The sequence below is a fragment of the Stomoxys calcitrans genome, chromosome 3, assembly GCF_963082655.1.
Source record: "Stomoxys calcitrans chromosome 3, idStoCalc2.1, whole genome shotgun sequence".
NCBI lineage: Eukaryota > Metazoa > Arthropoda > Insecta > Diptera > Muscidae > Stomoxys > Stomoxys calcitrans.
In genome coordinates this window covers 187,873,152-187,884,952 of record NC_081554.1, presented here as the reverse complement: position 1 = coordinate 187,884,952, position 11,801 = coordinate 187,873,152, and the positions used below count along the sequence as shown (strand labels likewise).

Below are 11,801 nucleotides of genomic sequence, written 5' to 3'. Positions count from 1 at the left end.
AGGTAATACATCAAAGAATTAGGTACAACTGATCAGCTGATAAATTGAAGAATCCTATACATAAGATAACCAAATCATCATCATAACATCAGCAAATACGATACTTCAGAACAAAAATCTTCCATCTGTACATCAAGATACATCAGAAAAACTTGTACACCTTGCTCATCAAATATATCTGGTATGCTGAAATCCTTATCATAACATCAGCGAAGTTGATACTTCAGAAAAAATCACAAATGAGAAGCAGATACATCAGGGTGTATCTGATGAGCTTATACATCTGGTAATCTAGCAAGATGATAATCGAATACATAAGAACACGTAGATCATCACAAAATCAGCAATGATGGTAAAGGGTGATTTTTTTGAGGTTAGGATTTTCATGCATTAGTATTTGACAGATCACGTGGGATTTCAGACATGGTGTCAAAGAGAAAGATGCTCAGTATGCTTTGACATTTCATCATGAATAGACTTACTAACGAGCAACGCTTGCAAATCATTGAATTTTATTACCAAAATCAGTGTTCGGTTCGAAATGTGTTCATTCATGTGTTCAGCGATGAGGCTCATTTCTGGTTGAATGGCTACGTAAATAAGCAAAATTGCCGCATTTGGAGTGAAGAGCAACCAGAAGCCGTTCAAGAACTGCCCATGCATCCCGAAAAATGCACTGTTTGGTGTGGTTTGTACGCTGGTGGAATCATTGGACCGTATTTTTTCAAAGATGCTGTTGGACGCAACGTTACGGTGAATGAACACATTTCGAACCGAACACTGATTTTGGTAATAAATTTCAATGATTTGCAAGCGTTGCTCGTTAGTAAGTCTATTCATGATGAAATGTCAAAGCATACTGAGCATCTTTCTCTTTGACACCATGTCTGAAATCCCACGTGATCTGTCAAATACTAATGCATGAAAATTCTAACCTCAAAAAAATCACCCTTTATAACGGAAAAAATCGAAATTGAGAATCAGACGAATAAGATAAACTTGTACATCAGTGACAGCTCCACTACCCACATCTAGTAAGCTAATATATAAGTGAGACTAATGAGCAAACTTAAGGAAACAGTTTATCATTATAATATCAGCAAAGATGAGGTTAGGTTACGTAGGAGTGGCAGTCCTTTACAGACTCACTTAGACAACTTTAAGACCATTGTGATACCACAGCAGCGACAGACCAAGGCTTCTGGTGGGAATCGAGCCCACCACCCCCGCACTGGTAATACAAGCACACTGTCAACTCGGCTACCAGGGCGCTCTAAAATGATACATCAGAAACAACATCACACATAAGAAGCCGATACATCAGAGAAGATTGTACATCAGCTAATAAATCTAGTCTAAAGCTAATAAATCTGGCGAACCGGTAAATAATAGAAATTAGTACGTAAGAAAATCAGTTTATCTTCATTATAATACCTGCCAAGGTGGCACTTAAAAAAAAAACACAAATGAGAACCTAATAAAGGGTGATCTTTTTGAGGTTAGGATTTTCATGCATTAGTATTTGACAGATCACGTGGGATTTCAGACATGGTGTCAAAGAGAAAGATGCTCAGTATGCTTTGACATTTCATCATGAATAGACTTACTAACGAGCAACGCTTGCAAATCATTGAATTTTATTACCAAAATCAGTGTTCGGTTCGAAATGTGTTCATTCACCGTAACGTTGCGTCCAACAGCATCTTTGAAAAAATACGGTCCAATGATTCCACCAGCGTACAAACCACACCAAACAGTGCATTTTTCGGGATGCATGGGCAGTTCTTGAACGGCTTCTGGTTGCTCTTCACTCCAAATGCGGCAATTTTGCTTATTTACGTAGCCATTCAACCAGAAATGAGCCTCATCGCTGAACAAAATTTGTCAAAATTTGAACACATTTCGAACCGAACACTGATTTTGGTAATAAAATTCAATGATTTGCAAGCGTTGCTCGTTAGTAAGTCTATTCATGATGAAATGTCAAAGCATACTGAGCATCTTTCTCTTTGACACCATGTCTGAAATCCCACGTGATCTGTCAAATACTAATGCATGAAAATCCTAACCTCAAAAAAATCACCCTTTATAAAAGGAAAGCACAAAATTAGCGAAAATGACACATCAAAAAAATGAGAAGCAAAATCTTCTTCATCAGATAAGCTTATACATCTGATGCTCATAAATTAGAAAAATCAATATACATTAGAAAACCACTTAATAATCCTTATAACATCAGCTTAGATGGTAGTTTAGAAAAATCAGAAGCAAAAAGCAGATACATATATCAGAAACTAGTACATCACTAAGCTGATGCATCTGGTAAGATGATACTTCTGGTAATATGATACTTCTGGTAAGATAATACATCTGGTAAGATGATACATCGGGTAAGATGATACATCTGGTAAGATGATTCTTCTGGTAATATGATACATCTGGTAAAATGAGTCATCTGGTAAGATGATACATCTGGTCAGATGATACATCTGGTAATATGATACACCTGGTAAGATGATACATCTAGTAAGATGATACATCTGGTAAGATTATACATATACAAGTATATATGAACGTCAAATATGAAAGGGTGCTGTCCGATTCAAGTTTAAGTTCAATTATATGGGCCTCCTTTTTATAGACGAGTCCGAACGGCGTGCCGCAGTGTGACACCTTAGAGGCATAGTACATCACAAATGTCGCCAGCATTAGGAGGGGATAGCCACCGCTGAAAAATTTTTCTGATGTTCTTGCCAGGATTCAAACCCCGGCGCTCAGCGTCGTAGGCGAATATGCCAACCTTTGCGCTACGGTGGCCTCCAGCTGTTAAATTTGAAACACTACCATACCATTTTTTCAAATGGCATAGTACCTTGCAAATGTCGCCAGCATTAGGAGGGGATAACCACCGCTGAAAGCTTTTATACCCTCCACCATAAGATGTGGGTATACTAATTGCGTCATTCCGTTTGTAACACCTCGAAATATGCATCTAAGACACCGTTTTAAGTTGATCTAACCATGTTCGTCCGTCTATCGAAAGAACGCTAACTTTCGAAGGAATAAATCTAGGCGCTTGAAATTTTGCACAAATACTTCCTATAAGTGTAGGTCGGTTGGAATTGTAAAAAGCCCAAATCGGTCCACGTTTTGATATAGCTGCCATATAAACCGATATTGGGTCTTGAGAAAACGATACATCAAGCATATACATCAAAGAAAAGTTTACATTTACTATTACTTAACACTTTAGAAAATTCAATTTTAGAATTTAGTTTTTTTTGTTTTGCAAACCAATTATTTCTCTAAGTGCAACTTTTGCCTCCTTAACTAAGCATGATCAACAACTAGTAGAGGCTTTAAACAAATGTCTTGTAGTTTGAATAGAGACAGCTGTTTCACTCGCCAGACGACGGAGAAATGGGTCATTAGTTGTTAAGACTTTTTAGTGGGTCTAAAGAAAAGGCAAAACTAAAAAGGGTTAAAGCCGAGAGTGAGTGAGTGAATTTGGCAGCTAAGATTAATGAAGCCATGACCAAAAACTACCAGCAATTTAGGTTGATTGCTGCACAAATGTCTTAAGCTTATTTTAAAGTTTTTTACTTTCTATGGACTTTTACATGTGGGGGCGAATTTACTGACAGCAGCCAATTTAGCGACCCCGCATATGCAGAATATAAACAAAATTTGAGCATTTTTAGCTTGAATATGGTTGAAAAAAAAAACATAAATTGTGTAAATGAAAGTAGGCCATAAGCGAAATTATGGTGCCTATGCTCTTGCTGGTATATCAAAATAGCGAGAATTAGAGAAAAAAGTAAATGTGTCGTAAAATTGTTCGAAACTTGTGCTCTAATTTTGTAGGAGAGTTTTATCAAGCAAAGTAAAAGAAGGAATTGGCAATGAAAGTGAAATTATAACAAAGTCTATAATCTAGCCTAAAACTTAGCAAAAACATTTTGTGCGCATTCAATTTCTCTACCAATTTCTATCCCGACTCTGAAGTTTCAACTGTGGCCATCTCGGTTCTGTCAATTACATAATCTGGCAACCCCGAGAAGGATAGAAGAAATATTGGGTTGCCCAAAAAGTAATTGCGGATTTTTTAAGAGAAAGTAAATGCATTTTTAATAAAGATTAGAATGAACTTTAATCAAATATACTTTTTTTACACTTTTTTTCTAAAGCAAGCTAAAAGTAACAGCTGATAACTGACAGAAGAAAGAATGCAATTACAGAGTCACAAGCTGTGAAAAAATTTGTCAACGCCGACTATATGAAAAATCCGCAATTACTTTTTGGGCAACCCAATAAAAACAAGTACTAGCCATTAGCCAAGTGTTCAGGTAGCCTGGGAAAATATACCAAAGTATTTCTCATCTCTCGGTGCCATGTTTCCTTTGCATTCATAGTACCCAGAATGAAACTTAGGCTATATCCGTTCTATTAGAGACAAACAATTTTATTTAAACCTTATACTTCACGAAACTCATACTATCATTCAAATAACCTTCTTGTCATCTTTGACACAAACTTTTGTTTTTACATCCCCACCATGTGGTCTATTACTTTGTTGTTAAAACTTTTCATTAACTCCAAACGAACCCCATTAAAATGCCACAAAATCAAAACGTTGATATTTTGAAAATAAATTCCTTGCTCTTGCTTTTCCTGCTCCATAAATGAAATTAATATAATGGAATGTGCCACAGTAATTTTTAAAACTGGGCTAATAGCTTTAAAAAAAAACAGATTATGATGATAATGTCTTTGATGGCTTTCAAATATGTCAACCATATACCTTGGAAAAAAAAAATAAATAGAAAATACCCATAGAAGAGGAATTTTAAAGACAATTTCAAGCATAGCTTATACTTGACGTGATATATTTTTAATAGACTTTATTAATAAAATGGCTAGCGATGGTCAGTGATGGCTTCCCAGTTGTGGCATAAGTTATTCACACAAATGCTTGAATTGAGTGATGAAAACTTTGTGAGAAAACGCATAATCCATTGCTTACATCTTCTTAGGAGGGTATTCTGTTCAGCTTTTCATGCGGAATGCTGTCAAACTCCATATAAAAAAACGTTGGTTAAACGTTGGAGAAAAATAGGTGAAAATCTAATGCACTGCTAAAATGAGGAAAAATGGCACAAAAAAAATTCAGTGGCAACGCTTGAAACCATTGCCACTATCATTTTTGTGTGCAAAATGTTTTTCTTTTTTATTTCCATCAAACTCTTTGCCATTCTTCTTTACAACCTTTTCTAAACAAAAAATATTCACACAAATGTTTGAATTGAGTGATGAAAAATTTGTGAGAAAACGCATCAAGATTATCTTTTTCCATTGCTAACTTCTTCTTAAGGTCGGTATTCTGTTCAGCTTTTCATGCGGAATGCTTACTTCTTCTTAAGGTGGGTATTCTGTTCAGCTTTTCATGCGGTATCCTGTCAAACTCCATTTAAAAAATAAAAAGTTGGCGTAATGTTGGAGAAGAATGGGTAGGTTAGGTAAGGTTGAAAAGGGTATAAATATCTACAGCGGTCAAAAAAAGTATTCATCATTAGCAAAATTGATAATAAATTCACTTATTTTGGGTAATTGAAGAAAATTTAAAGTAAACAAATAATGCAGTTTTATGCAATAGTTTATTTTTCGTAATATGTTTTAAAATAAATTCAAAAAATAAATTTAATTAGCGCAAAAAATGCAATTTTATATAATAACACCAAAAACAGAACAAAAAAAGTATTCATCATTGATGTGCTATCATCAAAGTCAAATTCAAATATTATTTGGGAATCCCCCTTTTCTGTTTTATTTAGTAAAGGAGGCTTTGCCCTTGACAGCAAATATTTAATTTCATTGAAAATATAGTTTTTGTCAAAATGGGTCGTAAGCAAAACGAGGTTTCTGATGAGGTAAAAGTTTTGATAATAAAACACCACAGGAATGGTTTAACTCAAAAAACTATCAGTGAAATATTAAATAGACCACGATCTACTATACAATCCATCATCAGAAAGTGGACAGAAACGAAAACTGTTGACAATAAACCAAGATCTGGTCGACCAAAAGCACTTTCAGTTGGAGATGTGCGTTGGCTAGTGCGGCAAGTTCAGAAAACTCCGAAGACAAATGCGACCATTCTTCGTAAAAACACTATGGAATATTTAGGGAAGGAAGTTACTACACAAACAATTCGAAATACACTCAAAAGGCATAGTTACAGAGGAAGAACTGCACGTAAGAAGCCCTTTATAAATAAAATAAACCGAGTGAAAAGGCTAAACTTCGCAAAAATGTATGTAAAACAGCCCGAATCATTTTGGAAAACAGTCATTTTTGCAGACGAGAGCAAGTTTAATCTTTTTGGGTGCGATGGAAAGGTCATAGTGTACAGAAAACCAAATACAGAGCTTGAAGAACGAAACACAGTTGCTACTGTAAAACATGGTGGAGGTGGTTTAATGGTTTGGGGGTGTATGGCGGCTTCAGGAGCGGGAAATCTTGAAATTATTAATGGAGTAATGGATCATAAGTATTACATTGACATTTTAAAGAGGAATTTAAAAGATAGTGCTGTAAAACTTGGGCTTGGTAATAACTTTCAATATTATCAAGATAATGACCCCAAACATTCTGCTTTAAATACCAAGATGTGGATGCTGTATAACTGCCCCAAAGTCATTAAAACTCCTCCTCAAAGTCCCGACTTGAACCCAATTGAACATCTTTGGGAACATCTCGAACGCAAATTGAGAACGCGCAATTTTTCGAGCAAGAGTCAAATGCAACAGGTGATAATGGAGGAATGGACTAATATAGACCAAAATATAACCGCTAAATTAGTCCAATCGATGTCAAACCGTTTAAAAGAAGTTATAAGACGCGGTGGTCGAATAACAAAGTATTAATTTTTTTAAATTATGTTATTTATTTTTTTGTTTTTTTGCAATGATGAATACTTTTTTTGTTTAATTTTTTGTGTTCAGCTGTAAAATGGCCCTTTTTGTTCCAATAAATACTATTTTTTTCTTTAAAAACAATGAAATTGTGTACATATATATCACACAAGCACTACTGCATCATTAGTTTAATATGTTTTTATTCCAATTGTCTTTTGTAGACTTATTAAAAAAAAAACATTGAATGATGAATACTTTTTTTGACCGCTGTATATATAATCTGCCCCATGCCACTATAGATCTACACCTACGCCAGTAATCGGCTTGTTGTTCGCTCTAAAAACTAAAAAGTGACCTGGAAAAAGAAAATCTAAGTCAGGAATTCCGTGCTGCTTACAAAATTTTTAATGTTTTGTATACTAAGTACCTAAGTACCGCAGTCTGTTAGCAGCGAAAGCCGGGCAATGACAAAGGAAATGCTACAACGCAGAAAAATAGGTGAAAAAGTAGTACTCTGCTAAAGTGAGGAAAATGGAAAAAAAATCAGTGGCAACGCTTAAAACCATTGACGGTATCAATTTGTTTGTTTCATGGTTCAGGGAGTCTACTAATTTCGTCATTTTATATGTAATTCCAAGAAATATTCGTCTAAGACCCCATAAAGTATATATATTCTAGATCGTCATGACATTTTATGTCGATCTAGCCATGTCCGTCCGCCCATCTGACTGCCGAAGGGACGCTTACTTTGAAAGGAGTAAAGCTAGACGCTTGAAATTTTGCACAAATACTTTTTATTATTGTAGGTCTGTTGAAATTATAAATGGGCCATTTCGGTCCACGTTTTGATATAGCTGCCATATAAACCGATCTTGGATCTTGACTTCTTGAACCACTAGAGCGGGCAATTCTTATCCGATTTGGATGAAATTTTGCATGAGGTGTTTTGTTATGGCTTTCAACAACTGTGCTAAGTATGGTTGAAATCGGTCCATAACCTGATATAGCTGTTATATAAACCGATCTGGGGTCTTGATTTTTTGAGTCGCTAGAAAGCGTAACTCTTATCCAATTTGGCTGAAATTTTGCATGAAGTGTTCTGGTTTGACTTCCAACAACTGTGCCAAGTATGGTTTAAATCGGTTCATAAGCTGATATAGCTGTCATATAAACAGATCTGGGCACGTGATTTGTTATGAATTCCAAAAACTGTGTTAAGTATGCTTCAAAACGGTTTGTAACCTAATATAACTGCCATATTAACCGATCTTGGGTCTTGATTTCTTGAGCTTCTAGAGGGCGCAATTCTTATCCGATTTGGCCGAAATTTTGATTGTGAATGATTTTTTTTTTTGACTTCCAATAACTGCGTCAAGTATGGCCTCAACCAGTCCATATCCTGATATAGCCTGAATATAAACCGATCTCCCGATTAGACTTCTTGGGCTTCTAGAGGGCGCAATTCTTATCCAGTATGGTTAAAATTTTGCATATGTCGTTTTGATATGACATCCAACAACTGTTCCAAGTATGGTCTAAATCGGTATATAACCTGATATACCTGCTATATAAAACGATCTCCCAGTTTGACTTTTTGAGCCTCTGCAAGGCGCATTTTTTTTTGATTTGAAAAAGTCATTCAAAGAACTTGACAAATGCAAACCATGGTGGAGGGTATATAAGATTCCGCCCGACCGAATTTAGAACTGTTTGTTTTCGTTTAATGGGTTTTCAACGTTTTTTTCCTTTTTTGTTATTTTATTTATTAAAAAAATATAAAACCCGCGCAGAATAAATGGGTCTTATAAGCGTTCAGGACCGTAAATCGAGAAATCGATATCTACATATGATCCTATCTGGTCGATATTAGGGAAGTATACGTAATGCTTCAACATAGCTCCCTGTAAAAATTTCAGGAAAATCGGGTAACAAATAGGCCAGTTATTGGAGAAAGGCCTTCAACCGGGAATTCGGTCTATGTGGGGAAAGAACCCAAAAATGGCCGGTCTAAACCATATTTGGAAGGACGTTAAATAAATTAAATTTTAATGGACCTTAGGCCTTAATCTATGAATCGATGTGTATGTGTATCACCAATCATATATTTCTTAGTTGTACCTACATGCTAACTTTTAGACCTCTAGCTTCATCTTGAAAAAAGTACCAAATGGTACTAATTTTTGTACTAAAATGTGACATTGGTGAATAGATCATTTAGCCACCCATTATATATTTCTTAGTTGTACCTACATGCCAAATTCAAACATCTAGCTCCATCTGAACAGAAAGTACCAAATGGTACCAAAATGTACGAATTTTTAAAAGATCATTTAGTCACCCATCCTTTATTTCTTAGTTGTACCTACATGCCAAATTTCAGACCTCAAGCTCCATCTGAACAGAAAGTACAAAATGGTACGAATTTGGCACCAAGATGTAGGAATTTTGAATAGATCATTTAGTCACCCATCATATATTTCCTAGTTGTTCTAAATTTCGGACCTCTAGCTCTATCTATAAAGAAAGTCCTAAATAGTACCAATTTCGGTACTAAATGTTCGAATTGTTAAAAAATTTTTTAGTCACCCATCATATATTTCTCAGTTTCACCTACATGCCAAATTCAGATCTCTAGCTCCATCTGCGCAGGAAGTACCAAATGGTGACAATATTGGTACCAAAACGTACGAATTGTAAAAAGATCATAGTCACCCATCTTATTTTTCCTAGTTGTACCTGTATGCCAAAATTCTAGCTCTCTAGCTCTAACGCTAAAGAGAGTATCAAATGGTACCAATTTGGTACCAAAATGTACGAATTTTGAAAAATCATTTAGTCACCCTCACACACTTCCTAGTTTAACCTACATGCCAAATTGCACACCTCGGGCTCCATCTGTAAAGAAAGTACCAATTGAGGTACTAAACGCACATTTTCTCCCGTTACCAGTACTACTTTTCCCTTTTTTTCACCCTCATTGTTTTGCACCAGATGTCTTTTAGGTCAAATTGCAAAATTCTATCTCCATTCATCCGACCTGTACAAATTTCACCCCATTTCGTACCTTTTGGATACTTTTTTTAGTACCTAAATGTTCAGATTTCTAAAAACTCTTAAATTCACCCATTTATGATTGCCATAGTGTACCTAAGTTCCAAAATTCAGAGCTGTAGTTCAATTTACAAAGAAAGTATCAAATATTGGGTTGCCCAAAAAGTAATTGCGGATTTTTTAAAAGAAAGTAAATGCATTTTTAATAAAACTTAGAATGAACTTTAATCAAATATACTTTTTTACACTTTTTTCTAAAGCAAGCTAAAATTAGCAGCTGATAACTGACAGAAGAAAGAATGCAATTACAGAGTCACAAGCTGTGAAAAAATTTGTCAACGCCGACTATATGAAAAATCCGCAATTACTTTTTGGGCAACCCAATAGTACCAATTGTGGTATAAAACGTACTATTTTTCCCACTTCCAAAATTGTATTACTGAACCCTACTTTTTCGAAACGCTCTTTCATTTGAGCCCAAGAACATAATTTTAACCCTTTCCGTTCGCTCTGCGCAATATGTACCATTTCGGACTTTATGATACTTTTTAGTACCTTAACGTACGAATATCACCAAATCCATGCTTATACCGGGCCTACGACCCAAGACCAACATTTATGCAAAATGTTATGATTCTAGCTTTAGCCGTTTGGGATCTTTTATATATATAGACGATTGTTGATCATAATGTCCATCATCACAAAGTTGATGTTATTGTAAATCATATTGTCATCAGCATAAAAAACGTCTGTTAAAAGCCCATATATTTTTCATGTATAAAACTATTATTATAACGATGTTTTATACTTAGTTTTCTTTTTCTCCAATCATTTTCATTACCCGCATCCATTTCTCTATTGTAGTTGGGCTTTGAAGTGCATCGATTTTTTTTTCTCATTTTTTTTTAAAGAAGGGAAAGTCTGGCTCTGCACTTACATATGCATGTCTAGAGTTTCTCCCTTTGTAACGAGTATTCATTAAAATTGGCCCTCCTTGTGACCTTTTTTGTATTGTGAGCGTTTCTTCATTTACCTCTACTCTGGCGGTCATTTAATGAATTTTGATTTGTTCTTCTCTCAAAAGCTTTGCCCATTGACATGATTGATTGTTTTTTTATGCATTGCTCGGTGGGGTGGATTGTTATTAGGCAGTTTTATCATCTCAAATGTGGTGAGAAAAAAATGAAAAAGATCAAATGATAGAGATGGTATGGTAGCAAAACAAGGCGGCAGATGTTGAGATTTGCGATGGATGTGGGGAAAATGTTTGTGATTATCAACATGATGGGTTATTGAAGATTAATAGGTAAAAGGAAGTGGGAATGTTTTTTATACAATGTAAAAGTTTAGAAAGGAAAGCTTTTAAGATTTTCGCCAGAAAAAAGGGTTTCCTTTCTACCTCATGTTTCTCAAGACCTCAAAGTCATAAAAAATCGATAGCGCCGAAACCAAATAAGAGACGCGGCGTCTAGAGTCAAATTTGAGGGATGAAAGAGACACAGCGAGACTTCGAAGTACACGAAAATGCATTTAAACTGTACAACAGTATTGCAATTTTATCACTTGAAAAACCCTTTTTGTAAATTTAACATATAAATATGTGCAATTTTGTAAGTATGTACGTCTTTTCATGTAAGGTTACCATATTCTCTGACAATTTTTGGCAACATTACGAATTTTCAAGAAAATATGGCAACATTTGCAGTAAGAAATATGCTGAGAGAAGAAAACATTGAGAGCGACGCTGTAAAAATAGAATAGAGTATATTTCAGCGTCATGTCGCTAGACTCTGATTCTACCCGCGGCGGTTTTTTTATTTCCCATAGAAAATGCAT

The 11,801-nt window shown here is 35.2% G+C and overlaps 1 protein-coding gene across 1 annotated transcript in view; it reads right to left on the bottom strand.

Moving 5' to 3' along the window:
* Nucleotides 1–11,801, bottom strand: part of LOC106081385 (GTPase-activating protein CdGAPr) — a 216,471-nt gene that overhangs the window by 183,414 nt on the left and 21,256 nt on the right. The window lies entirely within an intron of this gene.